The following is a 27,124-nucleotide window of genomic DNA, read 5'->3' as shown; positions in this document are numbered from 1 at the left end:
TTTTCTCATTGACCAGAAATTAAGTTCAGAGTTGCATTATTCTTTGTTACTTCTCTTACCTAGAGAAAATTAAATTATCTATAGAGTAAAGACAATTAGGAGTACTGTGCTAACCAAGATTAGAAGGAAAGCAAGAAACTGGGAAACAATTTTTATAGTCAGTGTTTCTGATAAAAGCCTCATTTCTAAAATATATAGAGGACTGAGCCAAAAGAATACAAGTTATTTTCCAATTGATAAATGGTCAAAATATATGAACAGGCAGTTTTCACATGAAGAAATTAAAGCTATCTATCAACATATGAAAAAAATGATCTAAATCACTATTGATTAGAGAAATGCAAATTAAAACAATTTTGAGGTAGCACCTCATGCCTATCAGCTCAGCTAATATGACAGCAAAGGGAAATGAAAATGTTGGAGAAGATGTGGGAAAATTTGAGCACTAATGCATTGTTGGTGGACTTGTGAACTGATCCAACCATTCTAGAGAGGAATTTGGAACTATGCCCAAAGGGCTTTAAAATTGTGCATACTCTTTGATCCAGCAATACTACTACTAGGTCTATATCCCAAAGAGATCATAAAAAAGGGAAAAGGACCCACATAAACAGAAATATTTATAGCAGCTCTTTTTGTGGTAGCAAAGAATTGGAAATAAGGAATGCCCATCAATTGGGGAATGGCTGAACAAGTTATGGTATAGGAATATAATTCAATACTATTCTGGTATAAGAAATGACGATCATGCAGATTTCAGGGAAAAAAAAAACCTTGGAAAGACTTACATGAACTGATGCTGAGTGAAGTGGGAAGAACCAGGAGAACATTGTACACAGCAACAGCAACATTGTGCAGTGATTAACTATGATAGAGTTATCTCTTCTCAGCAATACAATGATCCAAGATAATTCCAAAAAGACTCATGACAGAAAATGTTAACCAAATCCAAGGGAGTCTGAATACAGATTGAAGCATCCTATTTTCACCTTTTTGTGGTTGTTGCTGTTGTTGCTATTTTCTTTCTTGTGGTTTTGCCCTTCTGCTCTGATTCTTCTTTCACAGCATGACTAATGAGGAAATATATTTGCATGATTGCACATGTATAATCTACATCAGATTGCTAGCTGTCTTGAGGAGGGGGAGGGAAGGAAGGGAGGGAGAACAATTTAGAACTCAAAATTTTGCAAAATGAATGTTGATAACTATCTTTACATGTAACTGGAAAAAAATAAAGTACTATTAAGGGAAAGCAAACAAACAAACAAACAAAAACTATTTTTCATTTAGCAGCTTTGTGTATATTTATGTTTATTAACTTTATGTTGTATGTCTCCTCCATTAGAATGTATGCTCATTGTGAGTTAGGATTGTTTCTTTTCTTTTTTTCTTTTCTTTCCCTTCTTTCTTTATTTTTTGGGTATTTTTGTCTCTAGTACCTGGTAAAGTGCTATGCACACAGTAGGAATGTAATAAATACTTGCATTTGAAAATAAAAGGAATACTGTGCTAAAAGGAGATTTTAGGAGAGAGAAAATAAGAAGCTCAAAACAATTTATATCAAGTCAGCCAAGAATATTCAAATGACAAACTGGGTCATTGTATAGCCCTCATTTGCCTTATGTAAAAAGCAAATAGGAGACTATAGACTCCCCATTCTAGGTGTACATAGCCCGAAATATAGGTTAAATAAAAAAAAATCTTCAAATTAAAATAAGAGATTAACATAAAAAAGAAGACTATACATACTTACTAAGATGAATTTTGCAAATGTGCTCACCTATAGACTAAGACCATGGTCCTAAAATCTCTGAAGACTGAGGACCTGGGTTCAAATTTAACCATACATGCTTTTTTTTCAACGTGATCTTAGACAAGACTCCTTGTAGATTATCTGTCTGTCTGTCTATCTATCTATCTGTCCCTCTGTCTGTCTGTCTCTATCTATAGATACAGAGACAGAGACCTTTCTACCTCCTTCTCTGAGAATATAAATTCCTTATATGTTCTGTCTTTAACTCAATGCCTGGTACTTAGTAAATGCTTGTTGGTTGATGGATTGTCTTTATGGGCCCAGTTTATTCATCTTCCAAAGAAGGGATTGTACTAGATTGCTTCTGAGGTGCCTTCCAGTTTAAGGATTAAGTTCCTATGCCCTGAGTTTAAAGTATCCTTAAAGTATTCCTTAGTAATTACTGACTAGGTAGTGGTATTGTTCAGTTCTGTTCAATTCTTCATGACCCCATTCAGAGTTTTCTTTGCAGAGATACTGGAGTGCTTTGCCATTTCCTTCTCCAGCTCATTTTATAGATGAGTAAACTGAGGCAAACAAGATTAAGTGACTTGCCCTGGGTCACATAGCTGTTAAGTGTTTGAGGTCAGATTTGAACTCAGGAAGCTGAGTCTTCCTGACTCCAGACCTGACACATTGTACCACCTAACTGTAGCTTTGGAAACCTTCACTTTTTTTTCCCATTATATAATGTTGTAAGGTCATGAATGGGGGGGGTGGATTGATAAGGATGATATAAAAATGTTGAAAAAAAATGATTATTTATTGTTGTCCAAAGGGGGAAAAAGGAGTATAGATGGAAGGTAGAAAAAGTCTGATACCCTGAAAAAGTATGTTTTGGAATGGTAGATGGACCATGGATGAAAAAATTACTCATTGAGCTTTCTTTTCTTTAAATTGATTTTCAAGAAACAACATTCTAATTAAAATTTTATTTTCCAGGGAACTTTATACTAAAAAAAAATATGCTTGATAGTGGATAAAATTGTCTGATTCCTTAAAGACTCCAAAATCCCATCACAAATTAATAAACTGGCATTTTGGTATCTAAAGCAATCTTATGAGTTTGCCTAGTGGGAAATAAGTTCCATTGAGCCTGATTACCTCCATATGTACTGATAATTTTGAGTTTCTGAAGCCATACAACTGAGAAGTCTAAGCAACTGGAAGTAACCCCTCTGCAAGACTACCCATATGAAAAACCCAGCCACACAAAGCAGCAAATGGTCCAAAGACTAGCTGCAAGTTTTTTGGTTTAGAGTGCAGGCAAATTATCTACAATGTGCTGCAAGTCTTTGGTTTTAGAATCTTTCCTTTTTATTCAAGTTTTAAAAGAGTTGATCTTTCTCGTTGCTGATTGGGTAAAGTAGCATATTCATTTAGAAGGGTCAAAATGAACTTTTAAGTCTTTGCAGTTGACCCATTTTATCAATGTTGACATCAAAGATTGTGTAAGCTTGTGCTGTAATACTTTCCATGTGTCCATTATATCCTAGGTATTTGTATGTTATAGAATGGAGAAGTAAAAAGAAAATGCCTGTGGAAGAATTTTTAAAGAATATGATATGTGTTTTTCTTTCAAAAAAAGTTTGGGTACCTTTTATATGATTTTGTTTGTTGCCCTTCCCACACTTTTCAGTGCATTTTCATTAACACCCACGACATACTCCACAGGCAACCATCTGTGTTTGTGCCTTAAAACGCTATATGCTGGGAGCTGGTCCCCATGACGTTGCTGCCTATTGCATAAATCACATAGACATTCAACCCCTTGGAATGCATTCAAAACCCCACAAAGATGACTGTTGTCAGGTCTCATAAGGAGTGTAATTAATAAATTCATTATTTAGGAGTGGAGCATTTTCCCTCCCCAAAGTAAACAGAACATTTGAGGCATAATTGGGAGTCCCTACCAGTCCACTTAATCCAAAGATCTTTTCATTCTGAGATCTGCCCACTTGATAATTTAATTTTCTGTTTTTATCTCAACTTCTGTTTATATAAAGTCCAAATACAGAATTTTGAAAACTTTTGTTCTAGGCCACAAAAAATGTAGCACAATTCATGAGTCCCAAGAAGCATCACTGTGTGTTAGGTAATGATTACTATTCAAAATAAACTTTAAAACAAAACAAAATGAAACAAAAACTGAAGTGAGAATAACTGGGTTTTGCCCCTACCGCTCCTTCACTCTTGAATAAATGATGATGCCGTAAAAATTACAACTATAAAACTTTTGTGAATTTTTATAAGGCTTATAGAGTTGATTTTCCAGAGGTAATAAAAGCAAAATGCAACTGGAATTCACCATGAAGGACAAACCACAACGGAAAAAAAAATGCCTTTTGTTATGTATATTGTGAACATAAATATCACATGGTTTAGGTCTGAATAATATCTTTAATGCAGGGAAGAATATAAATAATGCTGATTGAATTGGTTTTAACATTTAAATTTAAAATCACATTTTAAATACTAAATTGTCCATCTGGTCTTTAAAGATAAATGTATTAACTGCCTGAATTTACTTCAAACTAATGCATAATCTAATTTCTATAAGAAAGTGCTACACAGAACAAGGCAAGCTTGTTTAAGCTTCTTCATACTCAGGAATGAAATATGCTCTACTCAGAAAGTTTGGGGAGAATCTGTTAGCAGTAATATTTTACATTTGAAAACCACTAACAAGATAGATTTTGAAATGTAGAATGTATACTTGTATGGAGGGGTATTGCATAACACTTTCTTCATTTCACAAATGAAGAAATGGAAGCACCAAGTGGTAGCTATTTTCCAAAGGTCACACAGGCAGTAAGTATTCAAGACTAGATTTGAACCTAGGACATTTAGCTCCTTATTCCAGTACATGTTTCACAACAGCTTGCTGTTTCTAAGCTTTTAAACTAGGCAATCAACAGTACTAATGATATAAGTTTTCTCTAGATTCATCATCACTGGTCCATGTGAAATAACCAAAATATTGGTCCATGGACCACATGGGAAAGTTGAAGGTAGAGGGAAATTCACTGACCCCAAGGTAAACCAGGAAAAAAGTGGAGGAATAGCCATTACTGTAAGAAATAAAATGCTTTAAAAATTGTTCCATATGAGTATTTGTTTTGTTCCACTGCCCTTTCTAAATCCTAATAGTCTCTCATCCATATGTGGAGTAACATAGATTCCTGTACATTTCTCTGCTAGTGTTTTACCCCAGCCTACTTGGATGTAAGCTCCTTTAGAACAAACACTTCACATTATCTAATCCTAGTGTCTCCCCTAACACTTATAGGACATACAGTCTGCGCTTAAGAAATGTTTGTACCAAGATTAGAAGGAAAGCAGGAAATTGAGGGGAAAATTATGGAAAGTTCCTCTGCTAAAGGCTCCATTTCACAAATATATAGGGAATAGAATCAGATTTTTAAAAAATAAGAGCCATTTACCAACTGATAAATGGTAAAAAGATATGAAAAGAGAATTTTCAGAAGAAAATCAAAGCAATCTATTATAAGAAAAAATGCTCTAAATTACTATTGATTAGAGATATACAAATTGAAACAACTGTGAGATATCACTTCATACCTATCAGATTGGCTAACATGACAGAAAAGGAAAATGAGAAATGCTGGAGGGGATGCGGAAAAATAGGCACTGTTGGTGCCTTGTTGGTGGAGTTGTGAACTGGTTAGAATCATTTTGGAGAATACTATGGCTAAAGGGCTATAAATCTCTAGATACCTTCTGATTCAGCGATACCACTACTAGATCTGTATCCCAAAGAGATCAAAGAAAAAGGACCTATGTGTTATACGTGTGTATGTATATGTAGGTATATATATATGTATATATACACACACACACACATACCTGCATGTGTATTCATATATATATATATATATATATATATATGCATGTGTATATATATGTGTATGTGTATATGTATATTTATAACAATATCTTTCATATCCCTCTACTTTCTACTCATTCTACAACCACTCTAGTTAATGTTCCTCCATCACCTTTCTCTTGGAGTATTTATTGGTTTCCTTGTCACCAACATTTCTTCCTTCCTCTAATTCTTCCTCTACATAGCTGCCCAAGTGATATTCCTAAAGCACCCTGTCACTCCCCTGCTCATTAAACTCCAATAGCTTTCCCATGACTCCATGATCAAATACAACTGTCTCTGCTAGTTAAAGCCTTTCAGTAACCTGGGTCCAAACTAACTTTTCAGCCTTATTACATTTCACCCCCACTTAATGCATGATATGGTTCATAACAATAGGCCTTCTTGCTCTTCATCACCCCAAACATTTCATTTCCTGTCTCTGTTCTTTTTTTTCAGGCTGTCCTGCATGTGTTGAATACACTATCTTCTGACTTTGCCTCTTGGAATTCCTAATTTTCTTCTAATATTAGTTCAAGTGCATCTACACAAAGCCTTTCCTGAAATACTCCCAGCTTTGGTGCCTCCAATGAAATGTATTGTTTGTTTATATATTTTGCATATTTTATTTGTATTTCCACAAGCTATCTCCTACTATTAAGTGTAAGCTCTTGAGGGCAGAGTCTGTTCCATTTACGTCTTTGTAGACAGCACGTTGCATGACACAAAGTACCGAATTACTAAATGTTAATTGATTTACAGATATGTTGATGGATTCAGGTTCCAAAAGATTAGTGAATGAGTGTCTGACATAATTTTAAACCTTAAATCTTTCAAACATTGAAAACCAACATTCTATCCAAGATAGCAGGCAGTCTTAGTAGAATAACAATTTTGTACCTTGGAGGCTAAAAGATGTGTTTGTTTTCAAATATATTTCTCTAACTCATTCCCTGCCCAATTGAAACTATACCGAAAACCTAATCTAAAACCTGGGAATTATCACTATTAGATATGAAGACGGAATCATGATATGTACTGGACACACGGCAATTTTACCAAACTAGTATGTTTTCATCTTCCATCTTGCTGTCTTTTTTTTCTTTTCATTTTGAATATTTGAGACTATGAGAAGCGTGACTGCCACTCTTTAAGGCAAGTAGAGTAAGATAGGTAGGAAGTTTTTAGCTTTTCTAAACAAACTCTAACCCAATTTAGGAACAACAGTATCATATTTGCAGTAACACTGTCAGAAATGGAGCACTTGGGTTTTCTCCAGGCTGCAGAATAAGTGAAATGTTTGTCAGTGTTATATGTAGGCTCGTAACTCATAAACAGAAGGCTGGTATTACTTTCCCTGGTTGGAAAGCTTCGACATGTCATTTGCTTTTCACTTCTCCGCTCTTCCTATCCTCATACAAATAATTAGGCCAGGCCGAGTTAGAAAAGAATCTTATTATGACACACTATCTTTCTCTTAAAAAAAAAAAAGGGCTGAACAATAGGATTTTTTTCTTCTTCTTAACAAGTCAAACTTCAAATTGCCTAACTATCTGGAGGAGAAATCAACACTTGAAAAAGACCACTGTTTGGTGACTGCCTAATATGGTCAAACAGAACAGAAGAACAGATTTACGAGATCTCCTTTCTTTGTGTGCCGCAGGGCCATGGATGGTCACCCTCTCCGACATTGGTGACTTTTTCATCATTACCATTGTGCCATCACTGATGATTCCCTAGTGCTTGAAAGTTTGCAGAGTGTTTTATTTATGCATGTTTTCTCATTTGAGCTTCACCTACTCCATGAGGTGGGCACTCCACGTAATATTTTATGCCTATTTTGCAGATGAGGGAACAAGTCTCACTAAGAATTATGCTATGGACCAGGGAGAGGAAAACAGCATATTGCTTGCTAACTACTGCTACTTCCACATCATTTTGTGCATGTGTATGTGTGTGCGTGTGTGTGTGTGTGTGTGTGTGTGTGTGTATCTGTGTGTGTGTTGCTATCAATCAGCCACCTCTCCTCCTCCAACTTTATATTTTAGGCAGTCTAGTCCCTTGTAACTGTAGCCTCAAGGTCATACTCTCTTCTTTTTCAAGTAGTTAGTTTAGTATCTGGTTTACAGTCTTGCATTCTGCCCCAGCACCTGGCCATGGACATTTCAATATACAGATTAATTCTCTTGATATACTTCTACATCTTCTGTCTGACTCAGTCACCCATAAGAGTGGCCATATTTTCAAACTTATCATCACCCATAACTCTGCCACCCTGAAGAACTTGACATTTGAATGCTTCCTCTTTAATATTACTCTCCTTTCTTCCCATCTCTCTTCCTCCCTTATTCCTCTTCAAAAGTTTTTTTTGGGACCCCAGGAAAAACCCTGGAACACCTGAACCAGAAGAAAGATGAGGTGCAGCAGTCCAGTAGCCCAGGTAACTTGAGGGATTAATGGGAAAGGCCCCTCCTGCCCTGTGGGAAGGGGAGCAATACAAAATGGGAGGTGCCCCAGCAAGCCAGTGGAAAGCCCCATCTCAGCATACCAGGAGGAGATCCTGAAACCCAGGTGGTTGAGCAGGCAAACACCCACACCTGGACCTCCTAGGGCCTCAGTGAGGGCAGGGGAACCAGTGGAAAACAGCTTGAAAGACCACTAGGTACCCCAGTATTCTACAGCAACCGGGTCTTCCAGTGCTGCAGCAAAACTAAGGGAAGCAGTGCTCTAAGGGGCCCCAGGCAGATAATCATCCTGCAACATCCATCTGAAAGGAGCTGAAGAAAGTGAAAGGAAGGAAAGGCCCAGGTGAGCAGGAAATCTCCAGGACGCACATTACCCAATATTACCCCTAGAGTTAGTGTTGCTGATTTCAGCCCAACACTAGGTAAGTTGCCAGAATCCTACAACCTCCAATTGCCAGCATTTGAGGCCACAGCACACAAAGCCAGTGACCAGGCCCTAGACTCCCTACACAAGAAGCTTGGGTTAGTGATCTCTGCTCCCCAGCAGGAGAGCTCAATCTTTTTAAAGGTCAGGAAATAAGCAAACACCATGAGTAAAAAGAAACTTACGATAGATTCTTATTATGAGAACAGTGAAGATCAAAGCAGAAATTCTAAAGAGGAAAATATTGTCAACAAACCCACATTTGGAACCTCAAAAGGGAATATGAACTGGTCTGAAGCCCAAAAAGCCTTCTTAGGAGAGCTCAAAAAGGATTTTAAAAGTCAAATGAGAGAGGTAGAAGAAAAAATGGGAAAAGAAATGAGAGGTATGCAAGAGAGAGCAAATAACTTGGAAAAGGAAGGACAAAAATTAACTGTAGAAAACAAGTCCTTAAAAAAATACAACTGGAAAAACTGGAAAAAAAAGTACACTGAAGAAAACAAGTCCCTAAAATATACAATAGGCCAAATGGGGAAGGAGGTACAAAATCTAATAGAAGAAAACAATTTGTCAAAAATTAGAATTGGAAGGTAATGACTCTATGAGAGAGCAAGAATCAGTAAAACAAAAACAAAAGAATGGAAAAAAAAAGTAGATGAAAATCTAAAATACCTCATTGGTAAACAACTGACCTAGAAAATCAATTCTAGGAGAGACAATTTAAAAATTATTGGTTCCTGAAAATCATAATGAAAAAAAAAAAAGAGTCTGGACAGTATCTTTTAGGAAACCTGCCCTGAGGTCCTCGAACCAGAGGGTAAAATAGCGATAGAAAGAATCCAGCAATCACCTCCTGAAAGAGATCCCAAATTGAAAACACCAAGGGATATGGTAGCCAAATTCCAAAATTACCAGGTCAAAGACAAAATATTGCGAACAGCCAGAAAGAAACAATATGAGCACCATGGAACCACAGTGAGGATTACACAAGACCTTGCAGCTTCTGTATTAAAAGACTATAGGGCATGAAATATGATATTCAGTAAGGCAAAAGAGCTTGGATTACAAACCAAGGATCAACTACCCAGGGAAAATGAGCATGATTCTTTTCAGAGGAGGAGATGGGTATTCAACAAAATAGGGGACTTCCAAACCTTCCTGATAAAAAGACCAGAGCTCAACAGAAAATTTGATCTTCAAATACAAGACTCAAGTGAGACATGAAAGGGACAGAAAAAAACAACACATTATTAATAAGGGCGAACTGTTTACATCCCTACAAGGAAAAATGACATTTGTAACTCTTGAGAACTGTATTGTTATTACACCATGTTAAAGGGGTATACATACAGAGGGTGGGTATAAATTGACTTTGATGTAATGATAAAAAAAATCTAATCAAGTGGGTTAACTGGATCCAAGTAAGTGGATTAAACTGATCTAAGAAAATGTACTGAGAGAAAAGAAAAGGATGAGACAGACAAGGGTAAATTGCATTGCAGGAAAAGGCACAAAAACCCATTACAGCAGAGGGAAAGAAGGAAGGGAGATGAGCATTGTTTGAACCTTACTCTCATCAGATTTGGCTCAAGGGGGAATTATGTAATCAGTTAGGTATGGAAATCTAACTTGCCCTATAGGCAGTAGGAGGGAAAAGGAGAAAGAAAAGGGAGGGGGAGATAAAAGGCAGGAAAGAAGTAGTAAGGATAAAGGGGAAGGAAAGGGAGGGAGCTAATAGTAGGGAGGTGGGCCTGAAGGAAGCAGTGATCAAAAGCAAAACACTAGTGAGGAGAGAAAAGGAGAAAGGAGAAAGAAAAGCAATAAATTGGAGGGGGAAAGGATGGAGAGAAAGCACACATAATAATCATAACTATGAATGTGATAAATTAATGTAATGGAATACTGTTGTGCTATAAGAAATGATGAACAGACAGACTTCAGAAAAACCTGGAAAGACCTGATGCTGAGTGACATGAGCAGAACCAAGAGAATGTTGTATACAATAAACAGCCATGTTATGTGATGACTAATACTGATAAACTTAACCCTTCTCAGCAATACAAGGATCTAAGACATCTCCAAAGGCCTTGTGATGGAAAATGCTATCCATATCCAAAGAAAGAACTATGGAGTTTAAATGCAGATCAAGCATACTATTTGCTATTTATTTTTCTTATGTTGTGTTTTGTTTCCTCTTTCTGGTGATTCCTCCTCTTGGTTCTAATTCTTACTTACATCACTAATGTGAAAATATGTTTACTAAAAAATGTATGTGTATAGCCTATATCACATTGTGCACCATCTTGGGGAGGGAGGTGGAGAGGAAGGGGGAGAAAAATTTAAAACTCAAAAGCTCATGGAAGTGATTGTTGATAAATCAAAAGAAATTAATTTTAAAAATTATTAAGAAAAAAAGTTTTTAGGGGATTTATTTTTGTTTGTTTGTAACATTTCCTAGATTTCTCCTGTAAGCCTCCCCTTCCACGTTCCCAGAGATACATCCTTTATAGAAAAAATATGCTTTGTTTCATCTTTTTTAAGATGAGGAAGAGAAGAAGAAAAACAATAAAACATAAATGCAAAAAAACTTGCATGTATTAAGTCTATTTTAAATCCTTACCTCAATCTCTAGTTCCCTCCAATCTAATCCCTTCTGTTCTGCAATAAAATTTCTAAGAAAATGTGCAATCCAGCAATTCTGGAACCCTGGACCTCCTCTCCCCACCCCACATACCACAGGAGTAGGAATATGTTTCTTCTCTTTCTTCTCCTGTCAGTTTATTTTGGGGAGGGGGGGGTGTCAAACTTGTTCTTTGCAATTTCACTAAATTCATTAATTTTTAATGTTTTGTGTGGTTGTTCTTTCCATTAACATTGTATGTATTATTTTGCTTGCTCTGCTTACTTCAGTTAGCATATTAGTCAGTCAATAAATATTTATTATTTTCCTACTTTGTGCTAGCCACAGTTCTATGGGAATACAAAGAGAGGCAAAAGTCAGTCCCAGCTCTCATGTTTACAGTCATTTCATGAGAATCTAAATTCATTGTATTCTTCATTTCTTGTCAGAGAGTAATATGCTATTACATTAATATATTGCAATCTATTTCATATCTGAAACAGATTTCAATCTGTTTTATTGTCATTCCATGCCTCCTCTATCCCCAAATAAATAGGTATCTATTTTTTTTCTATATCTTTGCTGCAACAAAAAGAGTTAGCATGATTATTTGCAAGACAATGAAGCTTTTATTTTATCTATGATCTCACTGGTGCGTGTACCTAGTAGTAGATTAAGTCTATTTTAAATCCTTATCTCAGCCTCTAGTTCCCTCCAATTTTGTCTCCTCTATTCTCCTGATCCATTTCTTGTTGTCTAGCTTCACCTTTGTATCTTTACATTCTTGACTCTGTTGAAAGTCACAGCCCTACTTATTAGCTCCATACAAATTCATGTTATCAAATTGCAACTGGTTTCTCATTTCCACTTTAAAAAAATTTTCTGAATGACTTTTGATCATAATTTTCACAAAGGCTATTTTGAACTTTTCCCTCAACCCTTTGATGACAGGTTCCTCCTCCTTACTTCTCATCAACAAATGATCTAGTCTCATATTCCACTAAGAGCAGTTATTGTTACATGCCATATATTCCCTCTCCCAGGTTTACTGCAGAAATCAAAAATCCTATCCACTTTCATCTTGATTCTATTCCCTTCTATCTCCTTTAAGAATTTGTTCCATCTATTATTGCTTCTCTCTTCTCTTTAATCTCTTCCTATCTACTAATTCCCCTCAACCTCAGGCTTCTTACAATTATACTTAGTCCCACATCCTTTAAACAGTAGCAAATACTTTTAAATGACCCTGCAATCTCCTGAACTTGTCCTATGTAACTTTTCTCTTTTTCCTCTAGGCTTGACATCATAGATTTAGAACTGGAAGAGAACCCCTTCCTTTTACAGAAAAGGAAACTGAGTCCTAAAGAGGATAAATGATTTGACCAAGGTCATAAATGTAGTGAATGACAGAATTCAAACCCGGGATGTCTGTCCTGAAGTGTAGCCCTCTCCCAAATTTCATAATCTAGAAGTGCCATCCCCATAGTGAGGGCTTGGGATTTTGGGAGGCTGTGATCTTATCTCAGAGTTGCCATGAATTGATCTGAAGATGTGTCTGGCCCACTAGGATGACAGAAAATTCTGTTGTATTCTAACCTCACTATGAAAGCTTGTCATGGTGCCTATCTTCAATACCTCCACACCTACCTTTAACTTTTAAAACTCTCTGCCTCTCACCAGTGTGGGAGCTGCCAGCCCTCCTTTCTGAATTGGATGTCAGTCTCTTAGGGCTCCCAGGAACCCACAGCAGCAGGTGCATAGGTTCCATAAAAATAATCCCACCTATACCCCCTGCCCCTCAAATGCTTGTGTCTATAGCAGTTACCCTGGGAAGGCTGACTCTGTGCTGTGGATCAGTGGCTGAAAGAATAAGAGCCCAAGCTCCCTCCTCCCCTTTTTCACTGTGGGATGGTAGAGAGTGAGTCACACAAGATAAATAGGCATGGTTGAATTGTGGTCTGCACCATAGATATTATTACAATAGCTTTTGCCAAGTAGCCATGTAAATCTCCCTTTTACTATCAAGGATATCACCATCTTTCTAATCAACCAGGTTCTTAAGATCAGTATGATCTTTGCCTCCTGGCTTTTCTCTTGCCACATGTTCTGTTAGTTGCCAAATCTTGTCATTTTTATTTGCACATATTTTACATTGATCACTTTTTCTATGTTCACATAGCTACTACCCATGTACAGGCCCACTTCAGAACTCCTGGGACTTTTGCAATAGCCTCTTCATTTGTCTCCCTACTTCAAATCTTTCATCACTCCAATACATTCTCCAAAGTAGTGGCCTGAAATTACATGGCTGACCAATTTCATTCTTCTACCAAATAAATTACAGTGGTGCCTTCTTGACTGAAGGATCAAATATTACTTAATTTGTGCCTCATCCTTTTAATATTTTCTATTTTGTGTGATTTTATTGTCATTCAGCCATTTCAGTCATGCTGAGTTTTAATGACTTCATCTGGGGTTTTTGGATATTGGATTGGTTTGCCGTTTTCTTCTCCAGCTCATTTGGTAGGTGAGGAACTGACATAAAGAGGGTTAAGTGACTTGCCCAGCATCACAGAAGTAGTAATGGTCTGAGTCTAAATTTGAACTAAGCAACAGGAGTCTTTCTGACTTCAGGACTAAACATTCCATCCACTGTACCACTTAGCTGCCTTCTATTTTTCGTAGACTATAATTTCTAGTAAAGCACTACATTTCACTTTTAAATAAATATACATACTAGGTACATATCCCATTTTTATGAAGTCAGTCAACAAGCATTTATGTAATGTTTTGTGTGTGCCAGACCCCCAAAACTGGGGGATACAAAGAAAGTCAAGGAATAAAAAAGAATCCCTGCCCTCAAGAATTCTACATTCTAATTAATATTAACATTTTATTTAATCATTGAAAGTATTTAAAAGATTGATTTTTGTGTTACCTAAATGAAAAAAAAAAACCCAAAGCAACTTTAGGAGAGCGACAGTTCTTAGAGGCCTTGGGGTAAAAGTGAGCCCTCTCTGAGTCAATGGTACTGGGTGATACCTGCAGACCATTTTTTTTGCCAGCATCTAATTTATATATGACTTTTTAAAATTAATTGATTAATTTACTTTTGGTTATGAACATTCACTTCGACAAGATCTTGAGTTCCAAATTTTCATCCCATCTCTCCCCTCTCCCCATACCAAGGTGGGATGCATTCTGATATGCTGCCCTCCATTCTATCACACACCCCTCCTCTTCTCTTATCACTTTTCTCTTCTATTTTCTTTTAAGGCAGGATTGATTTCTATACCCCATTGCCTGTATATCTTCTTTCACAGTTGCATGTAAAAGCAATTTTTAACATTTGTTTTTAAAACTTCAAGTTCCAAATTCTCTCTCTTCCTCCCTCCCCACCCATCCTCGTTGAGAAGGCAAGCAATTTGATACAAATTATACATTGTGTAGTCATGTAAAACACTTCCATAATAGTCATGCTGTGAAAGATTATATATATATTTTTTTCCTCCAACTACCCTCATACTGAGAAAGGTCTCATGAGCTACAAATATCATCTTTCCTTATAGGAATGTAAACTGTTCAACTTTAATAAGTCCCTTATGATTTCTTTCCTGTTTACCTTTTCATGTTTCTCTTGAGTCTTGTATTTTAAAGTCAAATTTTCTATTCAGCTCTGGTCTTTTTATCAACAGTGTTTGAAAGTCCTCTATTTCATTGAGGATTCTCTCTCTATTGCTACTACAAGCTCCCCCATGCCAGTACTCCTTGCCCCAGGACTGCCACCCAGGACTGTAACCCAGACCCAAGCATTGGTAAAGCAAAAGAATCCTGCCTCAGTGCCTGAAAAGAGATCCCTGCAATCGCCCCTGTCAGTCACTGGGTCCCCCATCATCTGTGGGCCGAGAACTCCAGAAGCAATTGCTGCTGTGACTGCCACCTGGTGGCTGCACTAGGTCCAGGGCTTGACCATGCTTCTCTCTCACCCAGGTCAAACAGACCTTTCCCACTGACCTTTTAAGTTGTCTTTGGCATTTGTGGGTTGAGAAGTCTGGAAACCACCACAGCTATCTGTGATTCAGTCTCCTAAGGCCTCTTCTGGGTTTCCTCTGGCCCCATCTTTGGACCCCACTTTGGACCCACACTGAACTGTGCTCCTCTCCCAACCTGGCACAACAGACCTTTCATATCAACCATCCATGTTGTCTTGGGATTGAAATTTATTTCACTTTGTCTTTTTGTGGACTCTGCTGTTCTGAATTTGTTTAGAGTCATTTTTACAGGTATTTTGAGGGGTATGGGGGAGAGCACAAGGGAGTCATTACTTTGCTCTGCCTACCTTAATAATTCTATGTATACCTCATGTTACAACCTAAAATCTTGGAATTTCTGAAGTTGATTCAGGTTTCTCTATTGAAATGGCTCTCTGTGCTGGGAGACTCAGATTTGGAAAAAAATATTGAAACAATCACAGCAATTAGTAGTAAAGCAGGAGAGTACATTTCCAATGTGTACAGTCTTATTCTCATTACTTAATAGTAGTTTGAATATTGCTCTACTTTCAAAAACTCACAAGGCTAATAAGGAAGGATTAGGAAAAGTCACTCTGTGGCCAAAGTGAAGGAATGAATTCTTTAATGAATGCAACATCTATATCTCTGCTCAAATTCTTGATAATATAAGCTGAACATGTATAGCCTTGGCACGCTTTGTGGAATTGCATGATAGCTCTTCTTCAAAATATTTTCCCATTTCTTTTCCTCTGCCAATTACAGATGTGCTGTTGAAACAAAAAGGCTCGTGAGATATGGGATACTTATTTTCCAAAAGGCATTTGGACCTTATGCACAGACATACAGGTAGTTGTATTGCCTTTTCTTATCTACCTGTAATTGACTTTTCTTATCTATTCATTGATATAAAACCATGGAAGATTAATTCATTTATATGTCACAATAAACATTAGATTTTACCTTACTGCTTACATTTTGTTCTTGATCTGTAACTAGCTATCTTGGACCTTCATGAATAAGTAAATAGTTCCAGCATTTTAGTTGGACTGTGAAAAACTTCATCTATCTTTTCTCTTCATATAGATAAGAGGTTACCAAATTGATGTGAGCACAGCTGGGCTACAAGAAATGTCTCCTCAGTTTAATAAAACCAAATGGGCTACAAGGAGGCAATAAGGAAGTAAAATTGGATTGGCATTGGAAACATTGTTAGTTTTGTCACTAATTCTCTGTATCACTGAACATTTCATCTCTACAGGGCTCAGTTTCCTCATGTGCAAAACGAGTTGGTTGGACTAAACAAACTCTAAGGTCTGTTCTAAACCCCTAACATTCTATGCTTTAAGTTACTGTCGCAGACTTATCACTGTTTTTTACTTTAATCTTTCACTCTTCTATATACTTCATTTATTCACTTTCTCTTAGAGTGCTCCAACAGTTTCCTATTTATTCTATCAAAGACAGTCCTTGGGTACCTAACAATTTATGAATTCAGTAAGACTTCCTTTTATCCTGCAGTCAAAGAATGAACAGTCTAAGAGGTCAACATTTGAAGCCAGAAACAGATTGGCCATTTTAACAAGGATAATCAAACAGTTTAAAAGAAAGAAAACAAAACCTTTGATTACATTGACAAGAACAACATGGGCAAAATAGTAATTATTTACAATTCAGATAAAATGTAGGAAAGAGAACCTGACAGATATTCCCTCTAAATATTTCAGTTTCCCATCAATGTATATTCTTTATTTAAATTATATATAGACATAGCTTAGATATAAAATACATTGCATACATATATGTATGTATACATACACACATATTTATAGTGCATGCATATATGTACATGTGTCTATTCACTTTATGTTTAGAGATATTTATGTAAATGTACATAAACTGTATTTTATCTGCATATGTAGTATTAGGATATGTATATACAGTCAAAACTTTAACTAGGGAGTTAAGAATAACAATCACAACATAATATATGAGTATTTCTTATCCATTCTTTTCCAAGCAGCACTTCTGACTCGTGTCATGCTCCAGAAACCCATTCACCCTGGAAGTTTCACTCTATCCTTGAATTTCTAAAATGTGAACTTCTCACATCAAAAGAAAACTTTATCTCTGTGGTCTCTCCCTCTGCTAGACTGGTTCCTCACAAAACTTCCATTTAAAGGAAGACACCCTGGCCAGCCATGTTCTCATTCTCCTGACTATACTTCTTACTCTCTAGACTTTCTCTACCATGCTACTCTTCAAAGTGTACCTTTATCCTCACTCTCCTATTCCACTTTCTTCTATGTTTTGTCTTTCCCACTCCTTTCGGGCAAGAATTGTCTTTCTTTATTCATGGATTTGTATTCCCAGGGCTCATCACAGTATTTGGCATATAGTAAGCAGTTAACAAATACTTATAGACTTGACTTGAGAAATAAATCTACAAGTACTCATGAATCTTCAAAGTATTAATATAAGATAAAATCCTGAATTACAGGGCAAATTTTCAGTATCATATTGTATGAAAGTACAAAGAAGTATATTTTGATATATAGAAAGAAAAACTTCCTTTGTCTAGGACAGTCAGTAAGCACAAGAGACTTCCGAAGAAATCATTAAGTTTCTTTTCAATGGAGGTCTTCAAGCAAAAATGAAATACCTACTGGCCAGCAATGCTGTGAGACTTTTTTTTTTAATGTTCTATTAGAAACAAGTTGTTGAACATCAAAACAAACATGGAAATGTTCCTTATGTATGACTATATTAATTTAAAATAATTTTAGGACATAACATTTTTTCAATCAGTCCTCTTAAGTCATGTATTCTTATTCATTGATTTATTTACCATATTCATTGATTCTCATTTACTTTTCTTCATATGATTGCCAGTTAATTTATCGTTCTTTTTCCTTTTTGTTTTTCTTTAACTTTACACTGTTTCATAGAGGTCTTTTCATATTTTATATTGTATTTCTCAAATTTTTAGTAATATTACTTTTTTTCCCTTCCCTTTTCACCACTAAGCTACTTTACTAGAAAAGGGCCTTAAAGGAACAGTGTCACAGTTATATACATTTACCACTTGTATTTATTTGTTTGTACAATTGTACCTAATGTTGAAAATTTAGGAACATTATTAACTTTTACTATTCACTTCCAAATTAGTCTTCAAAAAAATTTTTAATCCAAAAGTTTGCAGTTCCAACAACAGTCAATATGTATTCTTATTTTCCACAATTGCAAAGAGTTTTGTGCAGGTATGGAGTGAACTAGATTGTTCCTGTGTCCCCTTCAAACTCTTAAATTCTATAACATTTGTGAGATTTTCCCCAAGCGACTTCATGTTTCTGGCTCTCAGTTTCATCATGTGTAAAAGGAAGACATCTTTTTATCCCACTCATACATAAGAAGTATCAGAAACCCTTATCTCTGGCTCTCCCAATGTCCATCTTCTGGGAAATGAATATTACCTTTTTCTCTTTCTGGTGCTTTACTTTATATCACTTCCAAAGGTATCTAGCAACTGAAGATCTGTGTTACTAAAACAAACTTCTCTACAATGTGCGGATATAGGAGTTAATTGAATCTCCCTCTATTACTGTTAGTGTGACCTTGGACAAATCACCCTTTCTTTGACTTATTTTTCTTATCTGTAGTATAATGGAATTAGAGTACTAAATCACATTAAGCTATTTATGTTATTATTGTTATTGTTATTATTATTATCATTAGGAAATTGGGGTTAAGTGACTTGCCCAGAGTCACACAGCTAGTAATTGTCAAGTGTTTGGTCTGAGGTTGGATTTGAACTCACATCCTCCTGACTTCAGGGCCAGTGCTCTATCTCTGTGCCACCTAGCTGCCCCAACATCTTTTAAAAGAATAAAATATGATAAATAGTTACAAATACTACATAGACATTACTTTCCCATATAGCTTATAAGAAACACCTCTGTAGAAGGAAAGAATAAAGAGCAGTGAGGAACAAGTTGCTATGGGTTTATTCCTTACAAAATCAAATATTTTAGGAAATTCTTGTAGAGAGTATTTTTTTTCCTTTTAACAATCTCTCCTCTTTCTGCCACATTCTGCATGCCTTTATATCTCAAGGTAAATCACAAAGTTCATTTTCATAGGTCTGCATTTGAACAATTGCAAGCTCTTTCAATTTTATTTTTCTATATTATTTTCTATATTTTTCTATATTATTTTTCTATATCCTATATTATGCTATATTCTTAAGCATATGCATGACTAATAAGGACACATAGACAGTAATAAGTGTAATAGAAACCTGAATTAAATAACGTGAAATGGTTATGCTTCATATTTATCATTACTTCATAGTTATTCATGAATTTCAACTGAGAAAAATTTCTTGGGTTTAAAATGAGTTTCTTTAGTTCATCATCTGAAACTTAATAGCTCTCTATTGTTCTATAGATCTTAGCTTACATTTAATTAGGTTAGAAAATGTCCTGAAGCACTGTGAAATTTAGGAATATCTTTATCAAGTTAGGCAAACTAAGTAGTGTTACTGAAGTAATCTTGTGCTTCAATTGGGCAGCTCAACATATGTATCATTTGAACATGTGTAAGAGGTAGAAAATTAGATGTATCCAGAATTGGATAGGACGTGGAGTTTGGTCCAGAGCATCTTTTTAAAATTTTAATGAACTTTCAATAATCCTAAACTTCTCATCATCGTAAAAGCTCATACCTTTATCAATAATATTCTGTTAATGATGCTAAATAAACATGAATCATGGAATATAAGAAATTCAAAAGAGTCAAAGTTGTAACTAATTTAATGATCAGTGGAAAGATGTACATGAATGCTGTCTCTACTTTGATAGGCCAGCTTCAAATTTATTTTGTTACATTTCAGCAAAAATTCCTCCAGAACATCTCCAGTTATGTCACTTCATAGGTAACCCCCCTCTCCCCATAGACACACTTTCCAGCTCCCCTTTAGGTATTTTCTTCCTCTATTGGTATGTAAGATTCATAAAAGCAGAGACTTCCTTTTATTTGTATGTCTAAAACTTTCCACAGTGCCTGGAACATTGTAAGGGCTTAATTATTTATCTATCCATCCATCCATCATCTATCTATCTATCTATCTATCTATCTATCTATCTATCTATCTATCTATTCATTTTTTTTCTGTTACCAAAGACATTAACAAAGAAATGTACAATTATAAAAGGAAGTACACAGATCATGTTGCAAGAATGAGAGAGAAAAGTTCAAAGAAAAGCATAGCCAGTGTCAGGATAACAGGAAAAAAGGCTGAAGTATATTGAGCAGATATTCTATGGAGAACCCATGGGAAAACAGACAAAAATCACATAAGACAAGGATGTGTGTGGACTGCAATATGAAACTGAGTTCTCCAAAGCAGCAAAAGTACTATTACATATATGTATATCCAATGTTAGAAATTGCTTCATATGTTCAACCCTCAGTTATTTTAGGAAACAAGTTGTTTTAAGTACTATAGTGAACTGAAAGAACTGATCTGAAATTAAACTTCTATAAGTTACTTCTGTAATAGACACAGTATGATTCTTTGCATGTGTTTGTCTATGTGCATTTGTGTGTGTGTTGTATCTTTTTTTATAGGATATTTTGTTAGCCATGAGTCAAAACCTGAAAGTAGATCACTTGAAATTGTTTGTAATTTGGCATTGCCCTAAAATTATCTCCAAGGGTGCTCTGGAGTCAGGTTATACTGGCTCAGGAGGGTTGATTATTAAATCTTCAATGTTACCATTTACACCTAGCAAACGCTACAAATCTTGGGTTGATTTCTTGTTTTTCTTTGCTTGATTTGAATATAACCAAGATAAGTTGATCACCTGAAATCTCATCATTATGCTAGTAAGTCAGCTTTGGATACTGGACATCTTTTCAACACCCTAAACCTCATCCCTCTGATTTGAGTGCAGTAAATTCCTCTGAAAGTTTTCCTTCTTAAAAGGGCTGGAATCTGGACTTTGCAGTTAACTCTTCACTCTCCATCTGTGGCTCTGCTTCTTTTGAACTCCACAAAACCTGGTGTCCCTATGTTGGGTACCTCATGTTCCCCTTCTAGCTTCCTCTTCTGTTTCGTCTTCTCACATTATATTGTAAGCTCCTTGACAGAAAGTACTGTTTTTATTTTTCTTATGTGTATCCCTAGGGACTTATGACGGTACTTGGTTCATAATAGTCACTTAAAAAAAATATTTACTGAATTAATTGATTTGAAAATTGTTTTGTTGGTTGTTTAGTTTTCAGAAAGTTCTGGAGAAAATGATAATAATGCAGATTAAACTTAAAAATATATCTTCTGTACATTTTTTGGAGGGCTTGTTTTGAAACATTCATTAGCCTATATCTGGTACATCCTTTCCTAAACAATGTCCTCAAATGAAATGCAATGCCTGCTTTCCTTCCTGAACTGTTGCATATTGTTGTGATATATTTTTCAAACCAAAAACAAGTTTTCTGTAAACATCAACAAAGTGTCAATGAATTTCTGTGACAGCGACATCTTTTCTATTTAAAAGTCAAATAATGGTTTGCACATTAACTTAGAAATTAGTCATGAAGAGTTGTCAGTCAAGGCAACCTTTACCTTGACATCTACTTGGTGTGTCTGGATATCAAATATGTAATAAAAACACTAATTCATGAGCATAAAGGACTTTGAGTTTTGCAAAGATTTTTCTTCACACTATCATTGTGAAATAGGTAGCATAAGCATTATTTTATCTATTTTATAGATGATGAGACTGAAGAACAGAATGGATAAATGTCTTCTCCATGGTCAGAGAGATATCACCAAGTCTTACATAATTCCTTCTGTAGTACCTCTTTGCTTATTGTCTAAAATGCATTACTAACAAGAACCAAGAATAATACCAATGTACTAATTCAACCAGCAGCTTTCCATTGAAATGTATGTCCAAGGTGAGGCTTGTCACATATATAGCACATCTTTTATAGAGATTTTTTGTTTGTTTTTGGTTAAGAAAACAGGCATGCATGTCAACAATTATTGATGTCTTTCTTTGCTGTTGTTTTGGCTGTCTTCCCCTTTTCATTTTTTTTTTCTTTTCCTCCAGTGTTCTTGGGATGATCAGACCTAGTTTTTGTCTCATGCCAGTTTTTTCTTTTATGGACTTGCTTTTCCTTCTACTCTACTTTTAGTCGTTTTGTGTAATGATACTTCATTAAACAACAACGACAACAACTATCCTCTTCTGTACGATAGCACAAATGACTTCATTGTTGTAGTTGTTCAGTTGTATACAAATCTTCATGACCCCATGTGAGATTTTCTTGGCAAAGATCCTGGAATGGTTTACCATTTCCTTTACCACAACATTTGATATATGAGAACTGAAGAAAACAGGGTTAAGTGACTTGACCAGGGACACACAGGTAATACATGTCTGAGGCCAGTTTTGAACTCAGGAACAGGAGTCTTCCTGATTCCATGCCCACTATTCTATACATGGTGTCACTTAGCTGCCCTAATCAGCTTCATACTCAACTCTTGGCAGCAATGTCTCATTTCTACCGGAAGGAACTTAAGTTTCTATTGTCTAAGGTAGTTTATGGACTCACAGCATCACAAATTTAGGCAACTTAAGGTCATCTAATCTAACTTTGTCTTTTTGGATGAAGATCTTGAAAACTAAAAGAAGTTAAGTGGCTGTCATATTAAAAAATATTCATGATATATAAACATCATCTTTCTGATTGGTTTAAAATTCTTTGCTCTGAGTAGCACAAGCAGCAGCACTAAGTCCAGCAGTTTTCAGTCACAAGACAATAAGGTTGTCAATTAACTGATAGGAAAGAGATTACAGGGAACATTTGAGTGGCACCAGGTACAACTATTAGTAATTGGGAACTCTATTGTCCATAAGCAGTTTCTGAGTTATAGTAGCAGGGTAGGTGAGGAGCACTCGTAGTTGGTCACAAGGGAGGAGGGACCTTTTTTGTAATTCCTTAATTAATTAGATTTTTATCATCACATCAAAGTCAACTTTTACCCACACCTTCTTCCTCTGTATATCCGTTCTAAATGTCATAAGAGTGACACACTTAATAAGAGTTACAGAAATCATCTTACCATGTAGGGATGTAAACAGTTTAATCTTATTGAATAACATATTTTTTTTTCTTTCCTGTTTACTTTTTTATGCTTATCTTGAGTCTTGTATTCAAAGATCAAATTTTCTGTTCAGCTTCAGATTTTTCATCAGGAAAATTTGCAAGTCCTCTATTTCATTGAATGTCCATCTCCTCCCCTGAAATATTATGCTTACTTGTCCTGTGTAGTTGATTCTTGGTTGCAATCCAAGATCCTTTGCTTTCTGGAATATCATATTTCAAGCCCTCTGATCCTTTAATGCAGAAGCTTCTAGGTCAAGTTTAACCTTGACTATGGTTCAATGCTATTTAAATTATTTCTTTCTGGCTGCTTGCAGTATTTTCTCCTTGACCTCATAATTCAGGAATTTGGTTGTGATATTCCTTGGAGTTTTCATTTTGGAATCTCAGAAGGTAAAAGATGGATTCTTTCAATGACTATTTTATCCTCTTCTTCTAGGATATTATTGTAGTTTTGTGGAATAATTTGTTAAAAGATGCTGTCTGGGCTCTTTTTTTGATCATGGCTTTCAAGTAGACCAATAATTCTTAAATTATGTCCCCTGGATAGAATGATGTCATTGACTTGTGTATGAATTGTGTTTAAGTGAGGCAAAGTCTTTAGCCTCACCCTCTTTTCCACAATGATCCAAGTCCAGTGGCAAGACCAAGGTCAAAACAGTTGGCAATAGTCCGGGATGCAGTGAATAACCTTAGGGTCTTCAATGTCTGACTAAGCTGTAAGTACTCCACAGCATCTGCTTTACTCTTCATGACTATTGTAACAAATTGTTCCTGTCTACTCCTCCCACTGGGAGAAGTCTTCACGTGCTTGGGGTAAACACACCTTTAACTCAGCCAGCAGGTTTGAGGCTTGTCCGTTACCCTCAACCTGGCTTTGCCTATCTGCTGAGACAGTTTTGTCAGGGCAGATGCTACAAGCTTCTTGGATCCACAGATGAGAATTGAATGGCAGATGAACACCAAAGTTGGATGAACAGCCCCCAAAAGGGGGGGCTCATCAAACCCTCACTGATTATCTCTGGTAATCCTCTCTGAACACCCTGTATACCCTGTTCATCTCAAGAATATCAAAGTTTTATGGTGGGTCGTGAAAATTAGCTGGAAAAAGTGACTGCATTTCCACATACTAATTTTTAATGTTTTCAACAAGATGGCATTTTGTAACATAATAATTATATATTACTATCATAACATAGCACATTTTTATTAACAGCATAAACTCCCTGAAAACAATTGAAAGATTCCACTTTCGGTGAGTTGCTGAACTAGGTATAGTTTCTATATATCGTGTAATGATTTGATTCCATTACAACTCAATCAATCAACAAGCATTTCTTAAGTGTCTACTAACTGATCTAACACTATGGTAGGCCTGGTGAATAGAAAGAAGACAAAAATGAAGCAGTCTCTGCATTCAAGGAGCTACATTGTATTGGGAGAAACAACAGGGATGTGAATAAGTATATGCAAAATATATGCAACGTAAAAATAAGGAGATTTTTAGGGGGTAAGAGCTAATCTTAGCTGGATGGATCAGGAAAGACCTTGCAGAAGAGGTAGCATTTGACCTTTGAATGGGGGGAACTAAGGGATCTAAAAGAGAGAGAGTAGGAATGATTGCCTTCTAGTCAATGAAAAATATAATCAATTTAAGGCAATTGCAAAATACATTTTTATTAATTTTAAATGAATTATGGCAACCTCAATTACATTGACTACAATGTATTAATAATCACATACCAGCTATCCCCAAAGTTTTAATAATAAACTTTAAACTTGAAATTGCACTGACCTTTCAGTCATTCTGTCTACATATTCAAATAAGAATGGACAAAATGAATGAAGTGATGGTGGATGGAATAATAGATAAATTGTCATGATTTTATTATAATATGTTTTCATTCTAAGTAATTTAGAATGTTTGTTCATATTTTGATAATTGAATAATAATAGTAAGAAGAATTACTAAAATTGAATTAGTACTCATAATGAAAACAACTTACAATGGTATTTTTTAAAATTTTATTGTGGAGAATTCAGAAGAGATAGAATATATTTATCCACGAATCTACTATGGGTAAGCAGGGTCAGGAAATGGTTCATACCAAATCATCAGGAATGAGCATGCATTGAGAGCTTTATATTGCTGGTTAATGGATGTTTCAGTCAGTGTTTGCTAGAGACTTAGCCAATACAGAGAGATATTAGTTTGGGCAATTACTCTCAGTTGTGTTTAATAAAATGAGAGAGAATTGTCCAATGACACTAATAATAATAATCCTCTTCTATAGCAAGCTAAGTGATTCAGCTATAATTACATGTATTAATCTCGCTTTCTTCCTTCATTATGAATCTTATCCTGAGCCTTTCATCGTAACTGGGGCGGCAGATTGTCTGCCACGAATGTGGAAACTCAGCAGTAACTTTGGCAAGGAAGCCCTCCCATCATTTTCAATAGATTAACATGGGCCTAGACAGTGCTTGATCTTTACGATCTGCTGCATTTGTTCTGGGAGAAAGGAGTCGATAAAATCAGATTGTCAACATGCAACATAGGACACTGTAAGCATAGCTGATTTCTAAAGGTGTCCACTAGTGCTTTAAACTTTAGAAATGAAAAGTATAATACTTCGATTACTTGCTACTAGGATAGAATAGTAAACAAGTGATAATAATTGGGCATCAGTGTACTATTTATATTTGGAGGGTATGATTACTGGTAGTGCATGGATTTCATTTCCCATTTATTATGTGTTGTTGTTGTGTTGTTTGTTTGATAACTAACCTCAAAGACATTGGATATTCTTTTTTGGTTCATTTGTGAATTTAGAATTTATGGTTTGAGATACAAGAGGAAAATAGTTCAGAGTTTAGTTTATGAAAGAGAAAGAAAATTTTACCTGCAATCCAAGTGTAGGCTGGTCATTTCTCAATTTTTTTACTTTATCATTTTATTGTACAATGGGTATTTTGATGACCTGACAGAGTTCATGTTGTCAAACCACCATTATATAAATAGCACTCGATATTAAAATAGTTTAGAACTTAGCTATTCTACAGATAAAAACTTACTTTTCTTTTTTCAAAAGGCGAAAATAGATATGTGTTTGCACCTAGTGAGAAAACTGTTAATAGCAGGGGAAAACCTCTTTTCTTGGCACAATGGCGTGTGTGTGTGTGTGTGTGTGTATGTGTGTATATTTCTATCATATATACATACATATTCGAGGAGACAGGCACAGAGAGAGGAATGTAACTTTTTAGAACAAAATAGAGTTTTTGAAGGAACCCAGTGACAGTTTTAAACCACTGGGCCAACATGTGGCTTCTGATTTGAATAATCTGTTCTTAAGTTAGAATTATAATTATAATGGATGGTCACAATGTCAATCCAAAGATTCCAGATGGGTTTTAGCTGGCCTGAGTCTAGGCACAAAAATTAGATAATTTCTAGTCTCATTGGATGTTGACCTGATTTAAAATTACTTTAACTTATTGTAAAAATCCACAGAAAACATCACTTTTGAATTTGATGTCATATTTCATAAAATTGTCATTTGTACTAGTAAATTACACATATATACCCTTTTCTCTTTCACAGGTCTCTCAAATTTTGCTATACAAGTGTTCTAACTGTACAAAATTGATTAAATGTAGGAATCCAACAAGGTATAAGGAACCATTTTATACTTTCAATCACATTGTTTTTTAAATTTCAAATTGTTTCTGATATAACCTTTTTCACCCTATAA

This window comes from Phascolarctos cinereus, unplaced genomic scaffold, assembly GCF_003287225.1.
Source record: "Phascolarctos cinereus isolate Bilbo 61053 unplaced genomic scaffold, phaCin_HiC Scaffold_9;HRSCAF=440, whole genome shotgun sequence".
NCBI lineage: Eukaryota > Metazoa > Chordata > Mammalia > Diprotodontia > Phascolarctidae > Phascolarctos > Phascolarctos cinereus.
Note: the sequence above shows the minus strand (reverse complement) of the source record.